This window comes from Ursus arctos, unplaced genomic scaffold (genome assembly GCF_023065955.2).
Source record: "Ursus arctos isolate Adak ecotype North America unplaced genomic scaffold, UrsArc2.0 scaffold_7, whole genome shotgun sequence".
Lineage (NCBI taxonomy): Eukaryota > Metazoa > Chordata > Mammalia > Carnivora > Ursidae > Ursus > Ursus arctos.
The window spans coordinates 24,938,418-24,961,974 of NW_026623089.1; the positions used below are offsets into that span (position 1 = coordinate 24,938,418).

A 23,557-nucleotide genomic window follows, 5' to 3' on the forward strand; every position below is an offset into this window, starting at 1 on the left:
GAACGCTGGGATCATGCCCTGAGCCGAAGGCAGACGCTCAACGACTGTGCCACCCAGGCGCCCCTACTTCTTTATTTTTTAAGATTTTATTTATTTATTTGAGAGAGAGCGAGTGAGAGAGAGAGAGCATGAGCTGGGGGAAGAGAGGCAGAGGGAGAAGCAAACTCTCTGCTGAGTAGGGAACCTGATGAGGGTCTCAATCCCAGGATGCTGAGATCATGACCTGAGCTAAAGGCAGATGCTTAATGACTGAGCCACCCAGGCACCCCTGAACTATATTGCCTCTTGAGAGATTAAGTAATCTTTTATTCTTCCTCTATTTTCATGTTTCTGGCTGAACACAATGGGGTATTACTGAATGACTATAAAAATAATAGTAATAGTTTTGCCTTTTTTTTTTTTTTTTAAGTAAGCTCCACAACCAGCATGGAGCCCAGTTCGGGGCTTGAACTCAAGACTGAGTTGAGATCAAGACCTGAGCTGAGATCAAGAGTTGGACACTTATTTTTTTTTTTTAAGATTTTATTTATTTATTTGACAGAGATAGAGACAGCCAGCGAGAGGGGGAACACAAGCAGGGGAGTGGGAGAGGAAGAAGCAGGCTCCCAGCAGAAGAGCCTGACGTGGGACTCGATCCCAGAACTCCAGGACTCGATCCCAGAACTCCGGAATCACACCCTGAGCCGAAGGCAGACGCTTAACGACTGAGCCACCCAGGCGCCCCAAGAGTTGGACGCTTAAAACCAACTGAGCCACCCAGGCAACCCCCCTCCCCCACCCCAAATAATAATGAAAATTTCAGGCTTTAAGTCCTACTGGTTGTGAGAACTCACAAAATTCAGCACCTCTGATTTTCAAAGCCAAATGCTGTGGGCATTCATCTTCCCCATGCAGACTTCTGGGTACTGTAGTCTGTTTCTTAGTCTTCTCAGTGCCCAGTGACTCCCTCTTCCGGCAGCCAGGCCTCCTGGGTTTAGCTCCCCACTGTGTCTCTGCCCTTCCTATCCTCTTCAGTGTGGCCTCATTGCTACATTTATTTTTTTTTAAGTTTATTTATCTATTTTTTTTTTTTAGTAATCTCTACACCCAGTGTGAGGCTCGAACTCAACCCCAAGATCAAGAGTCCTATGCTCTACTGACTGAGTCAGCCAGGCACCCGTTGTCTCTACATGAGTGGTAGAATTTGTTCTGCCAGTCTTCGGGTTGTTTTCTGGGTTATTTGCCCTTATGTGAGTGTTATCTGGTCGTATCCATGGGATGGGGTGCGTTTGGGGACCTCCTACTTGCCATCTTCCCACAGAAGTTTTTAGTTTTGATAATAGGCCGCTTTTTTTCTTTTGTTGCCTGGGCTTTTGATGTCTTATCCTCAGTAATCTTTTAAACAAATTTATACCCTTTCCTTGTCTAGTTTATAATCGTTTGATGGTTCCCTTTTTCAGACTTAATGATCTGGTCTCTGTTCATCTTCAATCTCACCGCTTACTAACATCGCTACCCAAACGGACTTACGGGTCGTTCTGAATTCCTACAGAGCTCTGAGCACCGTGCTCTCTCACAGGTCATGTCTTCGCACTTGTTAGTCCCACTTCGTCTTCTTTCTTTTCACTAAACTACTTTTCATTCACCTTTTACGACTTCTGCAAGCAACTCCTCTTCTGAGACTTCTTTGACTTTTCCCAGAGTTAGGTGACTTCCTTGGCCTCCCGTTGTTTACTGTCACTGTCATGCTTAGCAAACTGTTTTAAGTGTTGGCTCACCTGTTCCCTGTCCCCCCAGATAGACCACAAGCTCCTTAAAGGCAGAGGTCCTGTCTTGTCATCCGCTCTCAGATTTGGTTGAACAGCTGAACAGGGATCTCCGCCACTTCAGTTGCTTTGACCTTGAGCAAACTCAACCTCTGGGCTTCAGTTTTCTCCGAAGACTATTGTGATGACTAACTGAGATTATGCTTGTCAAGTGGAGGTTGCTTGCCAGTACATGCTCCACAAAAATTAGCTGTTATTACCATCAACTTATTGGATTGATAGTTCAAAGTCTAATCTGTTGGACTTTGGACAAAATTCTTAAATGCCCAGGGCACTTTTTTTTTTTTTTCTGTAAAATGAGCTGTTCGACCTGGATCATCAATAGCAGTGGTTTGCAAACTAGGCTGCACATTTCAGTGATCTGGGGAGATTTAGAACTACTGATGTCTAGGTCCCTCCCTGAAAGTTTCTGATTCAATTGGTGTGAGGTACGGCCTGGCATGGGTATTTTTAAAAATCTCCCCCGGTGATTCTAATGTTCAGCCAGAATAGAGAACCACCCATCTAAAGTTTCTTCCAGATATAACACACTAGAAAGTCCAGCTGCCAGGATTCCTTGGAGGCGGGGAATGGAATGTCTCCCGGCATTCTCCTGCTATTACCCTTTGTTGGTTTAGCAGGAAGCATTCTTGGACAGGCTCGCTAAGCTGGAACTCCAAGAGTATTTGTGGACTCCTGAGTGTTTAATACTTAGGAGCTCGCTCCCTCTTGGGGAGAGCTGCGAGACCAGGGCTCTGAGAAAGAGAACAAATCAGCTCTTCCCTATCACACTGCTCTAACCCAAGGCCTAGGAGTCTCCCCTGGAGTGTTGTGCTGTGGAGTCCTCGTCAGACCAAAGGAGAGGGTGGGGGGGAGAATCCTTGGTATACACTTAGTAGGGAATCTCGAGGAGCTGGCCAGAAGGGGGTGGGGGCTGAGAGTTGACAAATACCCTTTCCTTTACAATGCTTTAACACCACATTCGTAGCCATTACTTATTTGATTCACAAAACAACCTTGAGGAATGCAGAGCAGGTGTTACTGCCTCCATTTTGTAGAAGAGTGAATTAGGTCTGTGAATGGTTGAGGGCCTCACCAAAATTACACAGTAAATTTGCAGCAGAGTCAGCATAACAGCCTCTGTACCCTGACTCTCCTTCCAGGAATCTCTCATTATGTCTGGGGAGAAAAACTGCACACTCAGCATGAGATGGTAGAAAATAGACATTGGTCTCTTTCTGTGGTTCCTGGTACGAACTCCTGAAACCCTTGTCACTCCCTGGGTGATAGGCATGTCTTTTGTTCTAATGAGGTAACTCTCCTCAGAGTCATAGATGGCTCCTGGATGAGGGCTGGTCACTACAAAGAACGTGCGGTGATTAGAAGCTCAAAATTTTCAGCCCCTCCCTTCATTCTCTTAAGAAGGGCAAGGGGCTGGAAATGGAGTTAATGATCAATCATGCCTGTGCAATGAAGTCTCCATAAAAATGTGTGGGGTGGGGCGCCTGGGTGGCTCAGTTGGTTAAGTGTCTCTCTTCGGCTCAGGTCATGATCCTGGAGTCTTGGGATCAAGCCCCACATTGGGCTCCCTGCTTGGTGGGGTGTCTACCTCTCCCCTGCCCTTCACCCCACTCATGCTCTCTCTCTCTCTCAAATAAATAAGTAAAATCTTAAAAAAAAAAATGTGTGGGGTTCAGAGAGCTTCCAGGTTGGTGAACACATCCACATCCTGGGAGGGTGCCCCTCTAACTCCATGGGGACAAAACTCCTGTGCTTGGGACCCTCCCAGACCTCAGCCTCTGTATCTCTTCGTCAGGCTGTTCACTTTGATCATAGCCTTTAATGAGCCGGTAAATGCAAGCAGGTGTTTCCCTGAGTTCTGTGAGTGGCTGTTAACAAATGATCAAATCCAAGGGGGAGGAGGTCATGGGAACCTCTGATTTGCAGCCGAGTCAGAAGTTGTGGATAACCTGGGGACTTGTTACTTGTGACTGGATCTGAAGTGGGGGGCAGTCTTGTGGGACTGAGCCCTTACCCTGGGGGATCTGACACTGTCTCCAGGCAGACACTCCGTTGTCCCAGAGAATTGCTTGGTGTGGGAAAACTCTCACGCATCTGGTTTCAGAAGTGTTGTGAGTGTGGGAGTGCTATGAGAGTAAAGGAGACACAGGAGGATGGGGAGGTTTTTTCTAAAACACCCGGGTAGCTCAGAGTCCTTCTTGACTCCTTGAAATTAGGGCCAAGGTTCTAAATGGCCTCATTAAGTGCTACAGGGAACAACTAAAGTAACTCTTTCCAAGACCTGGGAGCATGGCAGTACTTTCTGGGATTATTAGCAAATGCCTTCAGTTTTGTAAAGTGTGGGGTGTTCAGTACTGGCTTTGAGGTGTGGACATTCAGAGAGGTGGAGAGGTGTTTAATTATAATGTCCAGTGTGTCCAGGATCACTCAGAAGGGCCAGGTAGAGCAGTGTTAGCCAAATGCTGGGTCTTAGACAGGGGTCGGCTCTTGGCTGCTGGCTCAAGATGAAACGGAAAAAAGCAGAAAAGGGTATCAATTTTTTACTAAGCTCAATTTAGTTTAAGGCCCTGCCTTTTATTCTCAAATTATGTTTTTTCTACTTTTTTGGTGTTAAAATTGCTTTTCAAGAAATAGTAATGACAGTAGATGGCAGTTTATTTTATTATTTTATTATTTTTAATTTCTTGAAGATTTTATTTTTTTGAGAAAGAGAGCATGAGTGAGCGCACAAGTGGGGGGAGGGGCAGAGGAGATGGACAAGCAGACCCCCACCAAGCAGGGAGCCCAATGCGGGGCGATCCCCAGACCCCCAGGATCATGACCTGAGCCAAAGGCAGACCCCAACCAGCTGAGCCACGCAGGTGTCCCATTGGCAGTTTATTTTAATGTCTTGAATGGCACTGTCCAAAGATGGCTACCCTACATGAATCCTCAGAAGTGCTTTTGAAATATTACTGAGTGAAGGAATCCTGAATCTGGTAACCACTCACCGTTTCAGAGGGCCATGTGACCCCAATTCCTCAGAGGTGTGGGAGGCCACAGAGAAAGCCTCACCTTGACAGCAGTGTAGAAGACTTAAAATGCCTGGATTTGGGCATTGCCACCCATAAATTCATACAGAAAGAAACGTACTATTGCCACTTTGGTTTTATTTAACAAATGTATTTATGTAGTGCTCACTGGATGCTCAGCCCTACCTCAAATGCTGTACAAATGTGATCTCATTTGATCCTCGTCAAGCCTATGAGGTAGACACTATTATTATCCTCACCTCCATTTTAAAGATGGGGAAACTAAGACATGAGGGCATTGAGAAACCTGCCCAGGTCACAGCTAGTTAGCTGCGGAGCCAGAAGTTGAAGCCAGAGAGTCTGACTCTGGAATCCATTTTCTTAATCCCTACAGCATGCTGCCTGGTTAGAAGCAATTTAAGACTTTTATGGCATGTAATGATCTATTTTCAGCCTCTGATTCCATAGACAGAAGCTGCCTGTGGACTAAGCTGCCTGATCTGTACTGAGCTGCTGTCAATGATCTCTTTTGAGACCTTTCCACAACACCACTGGGAGAATCAGAGTGGGCAGATGGCCCTTTGGCAGAGCCTGGCAAGACAACAGCGGCAAAATCAATGAACTTTGGTTAAGATCAGCAAGCCCTTGTAGCTTGGAACCTGAGTCCATGCAAAGGCCTTCTGAGAGGTGCTCCAGAGCCTACACTGATAGTTTTCAAACACACTTAAAAAAAAAAAAAGATTTATTTATTTATTTGTGAGAGAGAGAAAGAGAGAGAGAGAGAGAGCACACACACACCAGCTCAGGGAGGGGTAGAGGGATAGGGAGAGAAGCAGACTCCTTGCTGAGCTGATGCGGGGCTCAATCTCATGACACCAAGACCATGACCTGAGCCAAAATGAAGAGTCAGACGCTTAACCAACTGAGCCACCCAAGCACCCCTCAAACACATTTTTTAAAAGCAACCAAGCCCTTTTTTCAAACATAGACATGTGGGCAGTTACACACACACACATCCCTATATGGAATCTCTTTTTAAAAAAAATTATTTATTTATTTATTTATTTATTCATTTATTTATTTTATTTATTTATTAGAGAGAGAGAGAGAGCACAAACAGGGGGAGTGGCAGGCAGAGGGAGAGGGAAAGGGAGAAGCAAGCTCCCCGCTGAGCTGGACCAGGACCCTGGGATCATGACCTGAGCCGAAGGCAGATGCCTGACCAACTGAGCCACGCAGGCACCCCATTTATTTATTTATTTATTTATTTATTTATTTATTTATTTATATTTTTTGGAATCTCTTTTTAAAACAGATAAAAGTGGAGTTGCATTGAAGCAGAAGTGGGGATCCAGCTGACCTTATTCTTATCCTTCATGCAGTGTTGAGTCACTATCAGGTAGTGACTCATTTCTGGCCTTTGTACCTCCTGGTCCCTCTTTCAGGAATCCTCCAACCATCCAAGCCAAGCCCCTCTCTTTAGCTTAGGTCCTACTCATCCTTCAGGGCTCAGCTGAGATGTTATTTCCTTAGGGAAATGTTCCCTGAGCCTCTCCCTGCCCCAAAACCTAGCCCCTATTTTGTTTTCCCTCATAGCATCTTTTACTTTTCCTGCATTGCACTTCCCTAAAATTGTAGGAAAATAATTGTTTGTTTATTTAAAGCTTATCTTCCCAAGCAGTTGGCAACCTCCAAGAGAGCAAAACCCATGTCTCTATTGATGAGTGTTAGGCACAAGGTAGGAACTCACTGCATATTTTTGAAGAAATGTCGGTGCTCTGGAGTCTTACATGGATATCCTGTCCCTGAAGTTGGACTGGACATTTCTAGCTAGACTAAACATTTTCTGATTGTCTCCTTGCATAGTGGCTGTGCTGGCACGAATCATGGTAAGTGCTGACCCTATGCTATTAGAGAAAGAAGGATGAAAAACAGGAGACATCTGAGAAGGCTGTTTGGATCTAAGACTGAACACTTCCTGGGAGAAAAATTTTGGGCAGCAGGAGGCTGTTTCTAGGCCCCAGGCCAGGGTGTTGAGCAATGTTTGCATTTCTCTGAGAGCTTCTGCCAAGGAGCAGAAAACTGATGAGTGACCTGTGAACGCTGCTTATATTCTGGGTGACTCACAGTTTATGGTATTCTGGGGGGAAATCGTGTTAATCAAAGGGGTAGGACAGCCATGTGGGTACTGGGCAGGATGTTTGGTGAGAGGCCTTCCAAAGCCACAGTAAGATGGCCTCTCTTGCTGAGCACTCACTGCCCAGGCCTTTCAGCCAATGCCAAGTTAGAGACCCTAAGCAAGCCACTTAAGGCTCTTCATTGCTTCCTCAGACTCCCCGGTCTTCTGTTAGAAGGTTCTTTCATAGTTGGTATGGCTTGTCTTTCTCCAGAAAGTCATAAAACCAAATGTCCTGCCCTTTTCCTTTCTTTTGCAATTAAAACATTAATTCCTGGTTACAAAAACAATACATGAATACATTTATCTTCAGAAACAATAAAACTAGGGACATCTGGGTGGCTCAGTTGGTTAAGCATCCGACTCTTTGATTTCGGCTCAGGTCATGATCTCAGGAGGGTTGTGAGATCAAGCTGAGGAGCCCCGGTACTGGGCGTGGAGCCTGCTTAAGGTTCTCTCCCTCCCTCTTCCTCTGCCTCCCCACCCCACCCCCATGCGCATGCTCTCTCTTTCTCTTAAAAAAAAAGAACAAAAAAATCCAGTAAAACTAAGCTAAACTCCCTTTCACCCCCAATTTTGGCCCTTTACCCCATCTTCAGAGACAGGTGTTTTGTTTTTTTTTTTTCCCCCGGATAACTTCTGATAGCCTTATATCTGTTTTAAAAATCTTTTACAAACTTAATGTATGATTGTCTTAGTTTGGGTAGCTATACCCATATACCAGAGACTTGGTAGCCTATAAGAAATTTCTCACAGTTCCAGAGCTGGGAAGTCCAAGGGAAAGGCACCAGCAGATTTGGTTCAGAGACAGCTATCTTCTTGCTGTGTCCTTACAGGGCGGAAGGGGTAGGAAGCTTTCTGGGGTCTCTTTTATAAGGGCACTCATTCCATTTATGAGGGCTCTGCCCTCATGACCTAATTACCTTTCAAAGGCCCTACCTACACATACCATAATGTTGGGCATTAGGTTTCAGCATATGATTTAGAATTTATCTATAGCAGTGTTGATAAGAAATAATAGTATTTATGTCTGCGTTTTAACATTTTATTTTGAAAATAATTTTAGATTTACAGAAGAGTTGCAAAGTGTTTTAACATTTTATTTTTAAGTAAAAGATAGTACCAAAGATAGTAACAGAAAGTTCAGTATACCTTCACTCAGCCTCTCCTAATGTTAATGGGTTCTGTAACTCTGGTTCAATGAATGATCAAAACTAAGAAATGAACACGGGTACAAGGTACTGTTAATTAAGCTATAAACTTTGTTAGAATTTTACCAGTTTTTCCACTAATGTGCTTTTACTGTTCCAGGATCCCATCCAGGATCCTCCGTTGCATTTAGTTGTCCTGTCTCTTTAATCTCCTGCACTGTGTAACAGTTCTCGGTCTTTCCTTGGCTTTCATGACCTTAACACTTTTTTTTTTAAAGGATTCCAGTTCTGTTTTGTTTTTATTTAATAGTCTGTTTATTTATTTATTTTTAAGCAGTCTCTACACCCAACATGGAACTCAAACTCATGACCCCAAGATCAAGAGTCACATGTTCTTCCAACTGAGCCAGCTAGGCACCCCGACTGTAACACTTTTGAAGAGTCCAAGTCAGGTATTTTTTAGAATAGCCCTTAATTTGGGTTTGTCTGATGATTTTTCATGCTTAGACCGAAGTTAAGCATTTTGAGGAACATTTTTTTAAAGTATCAATTATATATATAACTTACATATTATATATCATACTGCAACTTGCTTTTTACATTCAACTATATTATCTATTTATTTTTTTTTAGAGAGAGAGAGAGGGAGCAAGTGAGGGGGAAGGGGCAGAGAGAGTGGGGGAGAGAGAGAATCTTAAGCTCCGTGCTGGGCATGGAGTCTAAGGCAGGGCTCAAGCTTAGGACCCTGAGATCATGACCTGAGCTGAAATCAAGAGTCAGACACCTAACCGACTGAGCCACCCAAGTGCCCCTCAACTATATGATTTTGAGATAGATCTATATTAACACATAGATCACGGTCACTTCCTTTAAATTCTCTACAAAATTGCATTATGAGTAATGTGCATTTTATTTAGCCATTCCCCTGTTGGTGGGCACTTAGGCTGATTCCAAAGTTTCTTTATTAACAATATCACTGGGGCGCCTGGGTGTCTTAGTCATTAAGCATCTGCCTTCGGCTCAGGGCGTGATCCTGGAGTTCTGGGATCGAGCCCCACGTCAGGCTCTTCCGCTGGGAGCCTGCTTCTTTCTCTCCCACTCCTCCTGCTTGTGTTCCCTCTCTCACTGGCTGTCTCTCTCTCTGTCAAATGAATAAATAAAATCTTAAAAAAAAAATTTAAAAGGAAAAAAAATATAGTAATTCTCCTTATACACACCTCCATATGTACATGGAGTATGGTAGATAACTAGAAGTGGCATTGCTGAGACACAGATTTAATAGATGTTCTCCTACTGCCCTCTAAAGTGGCTGTGCCAATTTATATTCTTTTGATATTATGAAGATTGAAAATTGTTTCCAATCTCAGTTTTAATTTCCATTTCCCTGGTTACTACTGAGATTGCATTTTGTGTGTGCTTATTAACAATTTATATTTCCTTTCTGTGAATTGCCGATTTATATTATTTGCCCATTTTTCTAGTAGATTTTTTTCTTATTGATTTGTTAAGAGTCCTTTGTATGTTCCAGATACAAATCTTTATTTTATGTATTACAAATGTTTTCTCTTAGTCTGTTATATCTTAAGTTTATATCCCAATTTTTTAAAAAGGTTTTATTTATTCATTTGAGACAGAGAGAGAGAGGGCACAAATAAGGAGGAGGGTCAGAGGGAGAAGGAAAAGCAGACTCCCCGCTGGGCAGGGAGCCGACATGGGGCTCGATTCATGGGGCTCGATTCCACAACTCTGTGATCATGACCTGAGCCGAAGGCAGATGCCCAAGCCACTGAGCCACCCAGGTGCCCCTTATTCCCCAATTTTAAAAGTTATTACATGTCCCTGATTTTTAAAGTTATTTTTACTCATTTTTTTGGAAACAAAGTCCTTGATTATACAAGTAGTATAAATGATGTAGAAAATCTGGGAAATTTATGGGAAAATATAAAGAAGAAAAGAAACTACCCTGAATCTTATTACTGAGAAAAAAACCACTACTAACATATTAAATTACATAGTTCCTTTTAGTCTTTCATGTATGCATGTATTTTTTTTGCTCAGTTGAGATTTTGCTCAGTTGAGATATAATATATATCTATCTATATATCTATATATCTATATATCTATATATCTATATAAAATGTTATTTGTTCAGTGGCATGGTCTTTAGACACAAACCATGAACTTTTTCCAAAAGCACTTGGTTGAAACGTGGAGTTAGACGAACTTCCAACTCCTATTCTTTTTCCTCACATATCCTGAAAGAGCTAGTAGGTGAGAGGCCCAAGGCCTGTCCTCAGATGACCTGAACTGAAGTTGGCTCAAAAATCGCAAGAGAGGTAGAAATGCTCCAGCAGAGCACTTATTTAAAAGTCTTGGAGGTTTTGTTGATGGCAAGCTCAATGAGTCAATAGTGTGGATGCCATGAACTTTATTGCCTGAATGGAACTCCTACAAAGGAGGAAGTTAGGGTACTGCTTTGCTCTGATGGTACTGCAAACATTTAGTTCTGTTTTGGGTGATATACTCTAACGGAGCCATATTCAAACCTACTAGGTGCATGAGGAGAACGAGGACAAAGATCTTCCCTTCCCCAGTAATGGAAGATATTGGTCTCCAATAACACAAGACCTGGGGCAGAAATCTTCAAATATCTATAAGTAGAAGGACAAAGAGAAATTAGACCTGTTTGTTCTCTGAGGCTCCCAAGGATAGGACTTGGGCCAGAGAGTGGATGTTTCAGAAACACTTTCTAACCGGTGTCAAAGCTGCTGAGAGCAAGGAATGCCTTGCTCTGGAAATAGTGGGCTTTCTGTCACTGGGGAATCTTTGGGTTTGTTGAGGTCGATGTAACTAACATTTATTGAGTGCTGTGTGCCAGGACTGTGCTGAGGACCTTCCCTCTATTATTTCATCTTGTGACACCCAATGAGGTGTAGCTACTATTGTTATCTGTTCCTGTATTATAGATGAGGGAACTTGGTACAGTAAGGTCAGGTAACTTGCCCAAGGTCTCATGATTTTTAGTGGTGGAACTGGAATTCCAACCTGTTCTGACAAACTCCAAAGCTGGTGCTTTTAACCATCAATGGGATTCAAGCGTGGTATGGGGGTCTGGAAGGGCTCAGGGGTCCGTTCGACCAGAAGATTCGGTGACTGGGAAAAAGGATGCCCCGTCCCCTTAAGGAAAAGCGTCCGTGTGTACACCAAGGCAAGGTGGTCCGGGGCCTTGGTGAGGGACCGGGCACAAGGCCAAGGGATGGAGACCTAAAAGACATGTAAGGGTTGTCAACGTGCCTTATCCCACAGCTCGTCAACAACTGCTGTTCTGTTTTTGGTGGATCTCGAAAACCCGCGCTAGGGCCGGAGGCGCACGCCCGAAGGCAGGGCTGCTAGGGAGCGTCGCGGCGGCCCGGTTCTGCGGCGGAGCTGGGGAAAGAACAGCACGCCGGTCCCTGGCCGGGCGCGAGCTGGGGGCGGTGCCGGGGCGGCGGGGGCGGGGAAGGAGCTCGCCGAAGCGGCTGCGGCAGTTGCGCGCTGGCATTGCTGCCGTGCGGCGGGCTGGTGAGTGCGGCGGGAGTCGCGGAACCGCGGGGAGGGAGCGGCCGAGCGAGAGAACGGGAAGGGAAGGCAAGGGAGGGAGGGTGCGCGGGAGAGCGCGCGACTTAGGACCGGGGGCCGCCTCCTGCCCCTGCCCCACCCGGGCCTCTGCGCCCCTCGGGCCCCTCTCCTCCATCCCAGCGCTCGCCTGCGCGCCTGCAGATTCGGCAGCCGCCTCCCGGCTCGGCGCCCTCCGCATCCCCAGCGGGCCCCCGCCTCAGAGCGGCCCCCACCTCCGCGCCGCGGCGACGCCCCCAGCCCCACGTCACGCTCGCGCCATTGTTTCCCTGCCGTCGGCTCGCCGGGACCCGCCTTACCCTCGGAGCGCGGCCCTTCGTCTCCTCAGAGCCAGCCTCGCCGTGTCCTGCCCCCCCTGCTTCTCTCACGCGGGTGGCAGCCCCCATCCCGCCTCAGGCGGGCCCCTCTTCACTCAGTCCTGCTTATTTTTTCCGGCCGACGCCGGCTTCCGTCGGCACCAGAGGCCAGCCTTTCCGCCCCTCTTCATGGGCCTCATCCCCTGCGCGTTCCGGGTGGCCCCCAAGGAACTAGCGGACCGTCGTGGTAGGAGGCGAGGTTGACAGCGTTTTCGCCAGAGCCGCAGGAAATTGCCAGTTTTTGTTAGCCCACATGCCAGTTTTGTCGTTTGCAACACTTCCTGGAAAGCTCACATCGAATCGCAAGCCGCCACAAAAACCATTATTTCCAAACGGCTCCCAAGTCAGGCGTCAGCTGTCTGGTGGCGGCCCACTCCCCCTTTTTTTTTTTTTTTTTTAAGATTTTATTTATTTATGTGACACAGAGACAGCCAGCGAGAGAGGGAACACAGCAGGGGAGTGGGAGAGGAAGAAGCAGGCTCCCAGCGGAGGAGCCCGATGTGGGGCTCGATCCCCCAACGCTGGGATCACGCCCTGAGCCGAAGGCACACACTTAACGACTTCGCCCCCACCCAGGCGCCCCCCACTCCCTTTTTTTTTTTTTCCTGGGGACCCCTGAAGCTGGTGAAAGCCGAGGGGGAGATGCAGAGCTGAGGCCCGAACCATTAGTTGTAAGCATAACGTTTGGATATTTTGACGTCAGTAGGCCTCAGCTTTTAAAAGCAGTGGGTAGAACGTGGTGTCATTTGTTGTTTTCCCATGCCGTGGTCTTTAGGGCCGTTACGTTTGAGGGATGTATTGTAAAGTACTGTGCTCTGCAGTGACTAGTCACCTTTATAGGGTTGTGTGGGTGCGTCTGTGCGTGTCCGATGCAGACAGGTTCTTGATTGAACTGTATTTGTTTTGTAATGCCTGCACACTGTTCATCTTTCCTCTTAAGACAGCGGATGCAAATTCTAACTGTAACCTGAAAGGAAGAATGTTGAAACAGTACCGTTTACCATGGAAACTTAATGTGATTGAGGTCTTTTTAGGTATTTACCACGACACCTTTTTTTTTCTTCATTTAATTTTATTTAAGTAGGCTTCACGCCCAACGTGGGGCTCCAACTCACAACTCGGAGATCAAGAGTCGCATGCTGTACACTGAGCCAGCTAGGAGCCCCTACTGGGACAGTTTTCAACAATGGTTAGAATTTATCCAGATGAAGACATCCAGGCCTGTAGAAGTTAAGTTCAATAAGACATAGCTAGTTAGTAATTAAAATCAGAGGTCTACGTGAAGGGCTGATGCTAGCACACACAGACTTTATTTCTGAAATGCATTTCTTTTGCAATATAAGCCACTATAGTTTCAGCTCTTATAGGTTGTTGCTGCATTTACTCTTATTAACCTAGAATTTAGATTTTAGAATTTAGTAAACAGTCCGTAAAATGAGAGGGCTGGAGGAGATGTTCTGTAAGGTTTCTTTCAGGTTTTTTGGTTTGGTTTGGTTTGGTTTTTGGTTTTTGGGGAAGATTTTATTTATTTGTCAGAGAGCACGTGAGCAGGGGGAGGGGCAGGCAGAGAGAGAGAGAGAAACAGGCTCCCCACTGAGCAAGCCCGAAGTGGGACTCGATTCCAGGACTCAATTCCAGGACACTGGGATCATGACCTGAGCCAGAGGCATACATTTAAGGGCCTGAGCCACCCAGCTGCCCCGGCCCCGGTTTCTTTCAGTTCTAATATTTGATTCCGTTGTATGAAAATTTACAATTAGCTACACGTTTCCAAAAGTTTATAATTGTAGGAAGATTTACAGAGAGAGAGATTTACTTATAGTATCTGCAAGCCTTACTACTGACATCAGGTGTATCTTCCTAAAGAAAGCCAAGTTACGGTGGAATGTTAAGAGGAGGGATGTTCATTCATCTGTCTCTAGGCTGTTCTTGCTGTTTTATGGGAGAAAGAAAGCACTTAAGATGTGTGGTTTTATTCTTAAATACGTCTTTTCATTGCTTAGCTTTCTTAACAAAAAACTTAATTCAATGAAATAGCAGAAGAACAAAAAACAAACCCCAACTTTATCATACTATTTATGACTATGTTCTTTTCCAATTCCTATTTAAACATAGTTTTTATGTAGTTTCAGTTGGTATGTACATATTTTTAATTTTCATTTACCCACATTTCTGGGATGTCCATGTATCTGAAGAATTCATCTACTTTTTGTTTGTAGAGGCTCTGTAACATGCTTTTAGACCAGATAGTCAGCAATGCCTGGCATACAGACTCTCAGTAAATTTTTGTTGAAGAAATGTAGCATTTTGAGCCACTTAGACGACATCTATGAACACAAAATGTTAAATATCACAGGGCATATGTTCAGTGACATTTGAGCAGTAAAGGCAGTCAATACTTTGAGCCATGAGATAGCATCACATATGTTTGAGGGTGTGGTTTTTGGAGTCTGGGTTTGAGACCTGGCTTGCAGCTTACCATCCATGCAACCTTGGAGAACATGGAGGGCCTCACTTAGTTTCTCTAACCACGAAAAAGGGGAAAATAGAACAAATTTCACAGGGTCTTGTGGATTAAATGGGATAATTCCATTGAAGCAGTACTGGCATACCTTAAATTCTCTATAAATGTTAACTCTTGCGTTTTTTGTTCAAAGTGGGGGACGTTACTGCATGTTGGTGGAATCAGAAAAACAAGATGGTGACATGAGAGTAAGAAGATGCAAAAGTGGATATAATGAGGGTTTAATGAATAGGTTCTCACTAAAAGTATGTGGTAGAGTAATAGTATGAGATAAAGCTAGAGACAGAATTTCTGGTAAGCTGTTTACAAGATAGGCTATGTGGATTTCTTGAAGATAGAGCACAATTAATGAAGTAAGATAAGCTTTTTTTTTTTTAAGGTTTTGTTTATTTATTTGAGAGAGCGAGAGAAAGCACGAGTGAGAGTTGGGGAGCGGGAAAAGCAGGCTCCCTGCTGAGCTGAGAGCCTGACATGGGGCTCTGTCCCAGGACCCCAGGATCATGACCTGAGTTGAAGGCAGATGCTTAACCCACTGAGCCACCAAGGTGCCCCAGGATAACCTTTTTTAATGACTGATTGGTGTTTGTTTTGTTTTTTAGGTTCAGATGTAAGAAAGTTCTTTGCTTTAAAGATTCGTTTATTCTAGAGAGAGAAAATGTATGAGTGGTTGAATGGGGGGAGGGGCAGAGGGCGAGGGCTTGAGAGAGACTCCTGAGCAGACTCCCTGCTGAGTGGGTAGCCCAGTGCAGGGCTCAATCTCATGACCCTGAGATCATGACCTGAAACCAAGAGTCAGATGCTCAATGGACTGAGCCATCCACATGCCCTTCAAAGTTCTTTGCTTTAAGGAAGTTGATTGCAAATTATTATGGATCACTAAATTTCTTATCATTTGACACAGTAAATCTTATATGACTTTTTATTATTTGAAATTTGATTGTGTTCTATGATTGGTTACCAGAGTTTCACAGTGCTGTTCATTTTTTTCTTTTTAAGGTTTTATTTATTTATTTGACACAGAGAGCATGCCCACGCATAAGCAGGGGGGAGGGGCAGAGGGAGACGTGGACTTCCCTGTGAAGGGGGACCCCGATGTGGGACTTGATCCCAGGACCCTGGGATCATGACCTGAGCAGAAAGCAGATGTTTAACTGACTGAGCTACTCAGGTGTCTTTTGTTCTTTCTTAAATGGAAAACAGCTTTAGCAACAAGCCAATAAAAATCAATAAAAATAGCAAAATTGCCAGCAGAGCAGCAAAACTGCCCTCTTTTTAGGTGGATTACAGAATGAGAAGGATTGGGGCACCTGGGTGGCTCAGTCATTAAGCATCTGCCTTCGTCTCCGGTCATGATTCTGGCATCCTGGGATCGAGCCCCGCATCAAGCCCTGCATCGGGCTCCCTCTGCTCCCACTCCCCCAGCTTGTGTTCCCTCTCTCTCTCTCTCTGTCAAATAAACAAAATATTAAAAAAAAAAAACACCAGAATCAGAAGGGTTAGGATTAAAGGATTAAATTGACTTGGAGAGTGTTGAACTATTTGTTCCTACCTTTTGTGTGTATCTTTTTTTTTTTTTTTTTTAAAGATTTTATTGATTTATTTGAGAGAGTGAGCATAAGCTGGGGAAGTGGCAGGCAGAGGCTGGCTTCCGGTTGAGCGTGGAGCCTGATCCAGGGCTTGATCCCAGGACCCTGGGATTATGACCTGAGTCAAAGGCAGATGCTTAACCAACTGAGCCACCCAGCCTCCCCACTTTTTTTTTTTTTTTTTTTTATGTAGGCTCCAAGCCCATCCTGGACCCCAGTGCGGGGCTTGCACTCACAACCCTGAGATCAAGACCTGAGCTGAGATCAAGTCGGATGCTTAACCAACTAAGCTACCCAGGTGTCCCCAGTACATACAGCTTTTTTTTTTTAAGATTTTATTTATTTATTTGACAGAGAGAGACAGCCAGTGAGAGAGGGAACACAGGGGGAGTGGGAGAGGAAGAAGCAGGCTCCCAGTAGAGGAGCCTGATGTGGGGCTCGATCCCAGCCTAAGCCGAAGGCAGACGCTTAACAACTGAGCCACCCAGGCACCCCAGTACATACACTCTTATTTAATACATTATACATATGATTTTGCAACATTTTTTTTGTTGTTAAACATTTTTTAAAAAATTTATTAATTTGTTAGAGAACAAGCAAGCAATAGAGAGCATGGAGGGGGAGGGACAGAGGGAGATGCAGACTCCCTGCTGAGCAGGGAGCCTAATGCAGGGCTTAATCTCAGGACTCTGAGATCCTGACCTGAGCCAAAGGCAGATGCTTAATTGACTGAGCCACCCAGGCACCCCTACATCATTTTTTAAAGATTTATTTATTTGAGAGAAAGTGGGAGAGTGGGGGGAGGGGCAGAGGGAGAGAGAATCCTCAAGCACACTCCTGGATGAGTGCAAAGCCCAACTCAGGGCTCAATTCCAGGATCCTGAGATCATGACCTGAGCTGAAATCAAGAGTCAGGTGTTTGAGACACCTAGGCACCCCAACATTGTTTATAGTATGTGTCTATGTTGATTGATAAGTCTTTAGTTCATTTCCATTGCTCTATAGTGTTGTATTATATGAATAAACCAGTCTGTGGATTTTTAGGTGTTTCTGATTTTTTTTTTTTTTTGCTATTGAAGCATAAACATTCTTGGATTGTCATGTTGTTTACATGTGTGAGAGAATTCTTAGCTAAAGAAAATTTTAGATTGTAGAGTATGAAGATCTTCCAACTTTATTAGATAATGCCAAATTATTTTCCAAAATACTAAATAATCAACAGCAGGTTGTGAGAGTTCCCATTTTGCAATATCCTCACAAACACTGTCTAGACTTTAAAATTTTTAAACGAAACCAAATTTCATTTTAATTTGCTTTTCCCTGATCATAAGTGAGGTTGAGCTTCTTTACATCTGTTTATTATAAGATTTCCTTTTCTGTAAGTTGTATTTATAGACTTCTATTGGCTTGTTTGGTTTTCCATCATTAGTCCATAGCTCTCTTTATTTACTAATCCTCTCAGTTATGGTGTAGCAAATATCTTCTCAGTGTTTAGTCTCTCATTGTGCAGAACTTTTACATTTTTATTTCAACTATTGGCAAAATTTCAATACAAAAAAAGTGCAATCATAGTTCAGTGAATTTACCTTTCATCTGGATTCACCAGTTAACATTGCTACATTTATCTTTCATTTATATGTTTTTTTCCTGAATCATTTAAAAGTAAGTTGCAAGTGGAATACTGTGCAGCCATCAAAAAGGAAATCTTGCCATTTGCAACAACGTGGATGGAACTAGAAGGTATTATGCTAAGCAGAATAAGTAATCAGAGAAAGACAGTTATCATGTGATCTCACTCACATGTGGAATTTGAGAAACAAGGCAGAGGATCACGGGGTGGGGGGGGTGAGGAATGAAACAAGAAGAAACCAAAGAGGGAGACAAACTATAAGAGACTCCTAATCTCAGGAAACAAACTGAGGGTTGCTGGAGTGGAGGGGTGTGGGAGAGATGGGGTAACTGGGTGATAGACATTGGGGAGGGCATGTGTTGTGAGCACTGTGTATTGTGTAAGACTGATGAATCACAGACCTGTACCCCTGAAACAAATACTACATTATGTGTTAACAGTAAAAAAAAAAAAAAAGTTCTAAAAAAGATGCGTATATCTAATCAGTATAACAGTTTTAAACCTTTCACCTAAAAAAAAAAAAAAGTAAATTGCAGACATCATGACACTTCATTCCTCAAAAGATCTTGAATATCCTAAAAACAAAGATGTCCTACAAAACTACATGTTTAACATGGACGTAACATTGTTATCTAATATCTGGTACATATTAAAAGTTTCACAGTTGCCCCCAGTAATGACCTTTTTTTTTTTTTTTTTTTTTTTTTAAGTAGCCTGGGTGTGGAGCTCAGTGCAGGGCTTGAACTTGCCAACCTGAGATCAAGACTCAGATGCTTAACCAACTGAGCCACCCAGGCACTGCCACTCTCCCCAAGAAAGAACTTTATAGTTTTTCTCCAATCTAATCCTTGGTCCTGGATCTAGTCAAAGATCATAAATTGCATTTAGTTGCCATGTCCCTGTAATTACTTTTAATCCACAGTACGTCCAGCTTTTTGTTTGTTTTCATAATATATATTTGAAGAGCCCAGGCCAGTTGTTTTGTGGAACAAAACTATAATAAAGTCCTATGAATGTAGTCTCTTTCAGATTATCTTCTTGTACTGTCCTCACCCTTCTTGTAATGACATGAGATGATAAAATGTCTATGTGATGAAGTGAAGTGAATGACATAGGCATGGTGACGTAACCTTGAGCTACTATCCACCTTCTGACTATACCCTTCTGACTATACTCTTCTGACTATGCAGCAGAAGGAAGATCATCTGCTTCTGGAAGTTGACCATGGGTAACTGAAGCCATGCAAAGGGAAACCACGGATTGGGGGGGGGGCTACTGTTCTACATGGTGCAGAGGCTGCAAATGTTAAACAATGTAAGCTCTAGCATTATAAGTAATTTATTAAGCACTGTGTATCAGCCATTGTTCTTAGCACCTTGCACTTAACTAATGTATTGAATCTTTGTTCCAACTCTGACCATTTTGGAGTGAAAGAAACTGAAGCAAGTGTGTAATTTGCTCAGTCATAGAGATAATTAGTTGGAGGCAGGTTTTGAACCCAGGAAGTGTGACTCTAGAATCTACGCTCTTCATCACAAGTATAATTCTATGACCTTAGTCAAATTATTGAACTTCAGTATGCTGTTTTCTTCTTTGTATGACAACTCACATGGTTGTGAGAAGTCAGATAAAATATGTATAGTGCTTAAAATAATAAATGAAAAAGGTGAACACTTAGTAAATGTTAGCTGTTAAATTAGTGTTATTAGGGCATTGAACTTACACATATGTCTGAATTTTTACCGAATAAGTAGACTAATCCATAAATGTGAATTTATAAACCAAAAAGTGGAAATACTGTGGTGAATATTTCTGACTTTCTGATTTTTATTATTATTTTTTATTTTGTGAGAGGAAAGATAATAGGTAAAGCAAAGTTGAATAGTACACCAGGAACTCATCAGTAAAATAATTAGTTCATTTTGAAATCAGACAGATTTTTTTTTACCTCCTTTTTTAAAGAATATGCAAGAATCATTACTGAAGGTGCAAAGTATTTTATATTGGCTGAATGTAAAAACTGTTAGGCTTCGTTACCTTTATGCTTTTGAAAGACCGTAGTTAATTATAGTAATATACCGAAGAAATAGATGGCATACTACATATCCTCAAGCCCATTCATTTAAAATGTTTTCTTTACATGCTTGTTCTTTGTGTCAATGACCACGTTATTGTTGAAGGTCTTGTATTACTTAAAACATTCAGTTAGAAGCAACCTTCATATGCTGATATAGAGCAGATATATAGCATTCTGTGTGATAGGGCTGAGGTAACAGAATTCTAGGAGTAGCAGCAGTAGAATGTTGAGGAGAACTAACAAAATTCAGGTCTTTTTTGTATGTTTAGGAACTTTAGGGACATATGAAATAAAATTGTATTTTCCAATTAGTTTCAGACTAGAGATTAGAGCATGTTATTGCTTGAAGAAAAACAAATTGTCAAGGCAACAGGTACTGCATTTCTCACTTGACAAGATCTCTTCTCAGTTTTGTTATTTTCCATCAGAGAACAAGGAACCTTTTGTTCCAAGGCCTGATGTCGAAATGTTAGCAAAATATTACGTTAATCAAGCCAAGAATCTTGTGTTTCTGAACCAAAAGTAAGATTTCACAAAGACTCATTTAGAGCATTAAAAGGAACTTGTGCAATATTCTTGAATTTTCAGGCTTACAAGAATTAGCTTCTAAAAAGCAAAGACCTCCAAGTGTAGAGGTTTAGGAGTTCCGTTTGTTTCTGCCTGTCTGTACCAAGTCTGCTGTTAAAGGAGCTGGGGTTACAGCAGCAAACAAAACAAGTCTCGCCCTTATGGAGCTTACATTTTAGAGAAAGGGTCTGACTCTAACTGTCAAAATATATCATGTCTGGAAGAGTTAATGTGCAAAAAAAAGAAAAACAGGGATGCCTGGGTGGCTCAGTTGGTTAAAGCGTCTGCCTTCGGCTCAGGTCATGATCCCAGGGTCCTGGGATTGAGTCCTGTGTCAGGCTCCTTTCTCAGCAGGGAGCCTGTTTCTCCCTCTGCCTGCCAATCCCCCTGCTTGTGTGCGCTCTCCCTCTCTGTCAAATAAATAAAATCTTAAAAAAAAAAAAAAAAAGCAGGTTAAGAGGATAGCAAATAGTATGCATGAGTTTATTAGTTGGAATTTGTTAGCTGTATCACTTGGTGTGCAAAGTATGAATGCTGGCCTTTTACAGGAATGTATAGTGCAACTGAGGGCAAATGATAGAACTGAATGAAACTAATGGAATAAAAAATGACCAAAAAACTGTCATGAACTATTCAAAAGGCAAGAGGGTAATGAAACATTTAACACTGTTTACATAACAGTTTTAAAGAGTCTCCCTCTTGGGGAAAAATTGACTACTACATCTTAAAATGCTTTATGTGATTATTTTCTTCTATGTATTACTTTTATGATTAGAAGGAACAAAAGCTACAAAGATACTTTCAGAGCTATAGTTTGTTACAAAGCGCTGTCCTTTGAATTGGAGATGACACTGTTGTCGGGAAGGAGGAATTTTCTCTGCCCTTCAAAGTCCTAGCTGGACTAAGAATCAAATTGACATGAGACAGATTAGCAGGAGAAAATCAAATTTAATAGCATACATAGGAGGAATCTGCAGAGATATGGAAATTCCAGAGACAGGCAACATGATTCTTGTGTGAGCTGAGGAAAAGGGGTAAGGGCCTGAGGATACAAAGGGCAGAAAGACCATTAGCAGGAAGATGAGAGGAAATGGTTGGAAAACAAAGATTGCCTTATGTATATAAGTGTCTTAGGTAGGGGAATCTCTGTTAATAGCTCTCTTCTTGGTACAAGCAGGCAGTTGAGGGGGAGGTAAAGAGCTTTTCCTGAATCTGCTGGGTTTTGACTGCTTTTAACTCAAAACAGTGTTCATACCAAAGTGGCCCATCTTGGGGCAGCCAGCCCTTGGCCCCTTGTATTATTAACAATAGATACTATGATTTAGATTTTCAGCAGTATTGTTACAGGAATTAATCTAAACCTGGATCTGACTTCCCTTGTTTTCTAGGGAATGTATTTGTAAGTTTGTTTGTGGTTATGTTACAAAGGGGACCCTAAGCCACACATACTGTTAAAAGTAACTGACCACTATATTTTCTTGGTTTTACTTGCTCATTGGTCAAGGAATAGGGTTATCAAGGGCTATGTGTAAAATGTTCCCACTTATCAAACAGATACCTCTTCCTTACTGTCTGCATCAGCTGGTAAAGGTGACTGTACATATGTGCATTTTCCTTTTGGGAGAAATGGTCCACAGCTCTAACTGGTAAGGCTTATTGTATAGTCCATACTGTCAGTATTCTTTTGGTTCAACATACCTGATAGTTCATATATAACCTGTGTTAATTATATGGATTGTACATTTAAAGCTGCTACCGAGTTGTTAGAACGCAAGAGTGAAAACAAGGTCATATGAATTATTTTGTAAGTTTCCTTTGTATCATAACAAAGGAAATTTTTTTTAAAGATTATTTGAGAGCGAGCTAGAGAGTGCTCTTAAGCGGGAGGAGGGGCAGTGGGAGAGGGAGAAGCAGACTCCCGCTGAGCAGGGAGCCCCATGTGGGGCTCCATCCCAGGACCTTGGGATTATGACCAGAGCCAAAGGCAGACACTTAACCGACTGAGCTACCCAGGTACCCCACAAAGGAAATTTTATTTATTTTATTAAAAAAAAATTTTTTAGGATTTTTTTTTTTTTTTTTTGAGAGATTGGGAGATAGAGAGCGAGATTCCAATGAGAAGCAGACTCCTTACGGAGCAGGTCCCTGGGATCATGAGCCGAAGGCAAACACTTAACCCGACTGAACCACCCAGGCACCTGGAAATGTTTTTAAAAAGTCAACTATAATAAAGTAATTTTATTACTTTACACACATGTGCACACACATACACAAACATAATGTGTCTACTTAGTTCAGTACCAGACCCTACAAATGGAAGATGTAGCTTTAACTCTTCTTTTTCTGTAAACTAGTTTAATATGTGTAATATGCAACGAAGGTTGTATTTATGAGGATTAAAATAAATTTCACACTGGTGAGAAGATTTGAAGAAACCAGTCAAAATTATCCTTTTCATTCAAGTTTCAGGGCAGTGTTCTTAGAATGGTTGATTATAAAACTTAACGATGTCAAGTTTTCTATTTCAAACAATAAATTCCGGTGAAGTTTAGTAAAACACTGAGAGTTCATATTTACATACTATTATCATTACCCCATTATCTATATTGACATACTCTGTTGAAAAATGAGTATTTGATTCAATATACAGTATAAAACACTTTGCCAGATAGACTTGTGCTACATAATGTGTTTAAGTGCTATTCCCTTTTTTGTTGTTAAAGATTGTATTTATTTGAGAGAGAGTGCACGCGGCGCGGGAGCTCGCCCCGGGGCAGGGGTGGGGCGGGGGACAAAGGAGGGGGAGAAGCATACTCCCGGCTGAGCAGGGAGCCCAAAGCCGGGCTTGATCCCAGGACTCTGGGATCATGACCTGAGCTGAAGGCACATGATTAACTGACTGAGCCACCCAGGTGCCCCTTAAGCGCTGCTCCTTTCCAAGTGAATTACTGATGTGACCTGAAACGTTTAAAATGGTTTTGCTAACCAGGTTTATCCTGCAGTTTCAGTTATTCTTTGCTTCCTGTTTTTAGCAGTTGCCTGGAGCTGTTGGGGCAGCT

At 42.8% G+C, this 23,557-nt stretch overlaps 1 protein-coding gene across 6 annotated transcripts in view; it reads left to right on the top strand.

Annotated features, from left to right (window-relative positions):
- The first annotated feature begins 11,611 nt into the window (after window positions 1-11,611).
- Window positions 11,612-23,557, top strand: part of NT5C2 (5'-nucleotidase, cytosolic II) — an 86,360-nt gene continuing 74,414 nt past the window's right edge. The window contains exon 1 of one of the 6 annotated variants that reach the window (XM_048218892.2): window positions 11,612-11,704. The gene's annotated coding sequence lies outside the window, so the exon portion shown is untranslated. Of the gene's footprint in view, window positions 11,705-18,878; window positions 19,169-23,557 lie in introns of those variants that run through there. The other 5 variants (XM_026494022.4, XM_057308763.1, XM_048218891.2 and 2 more) reach the window with 5 other exon arrangements.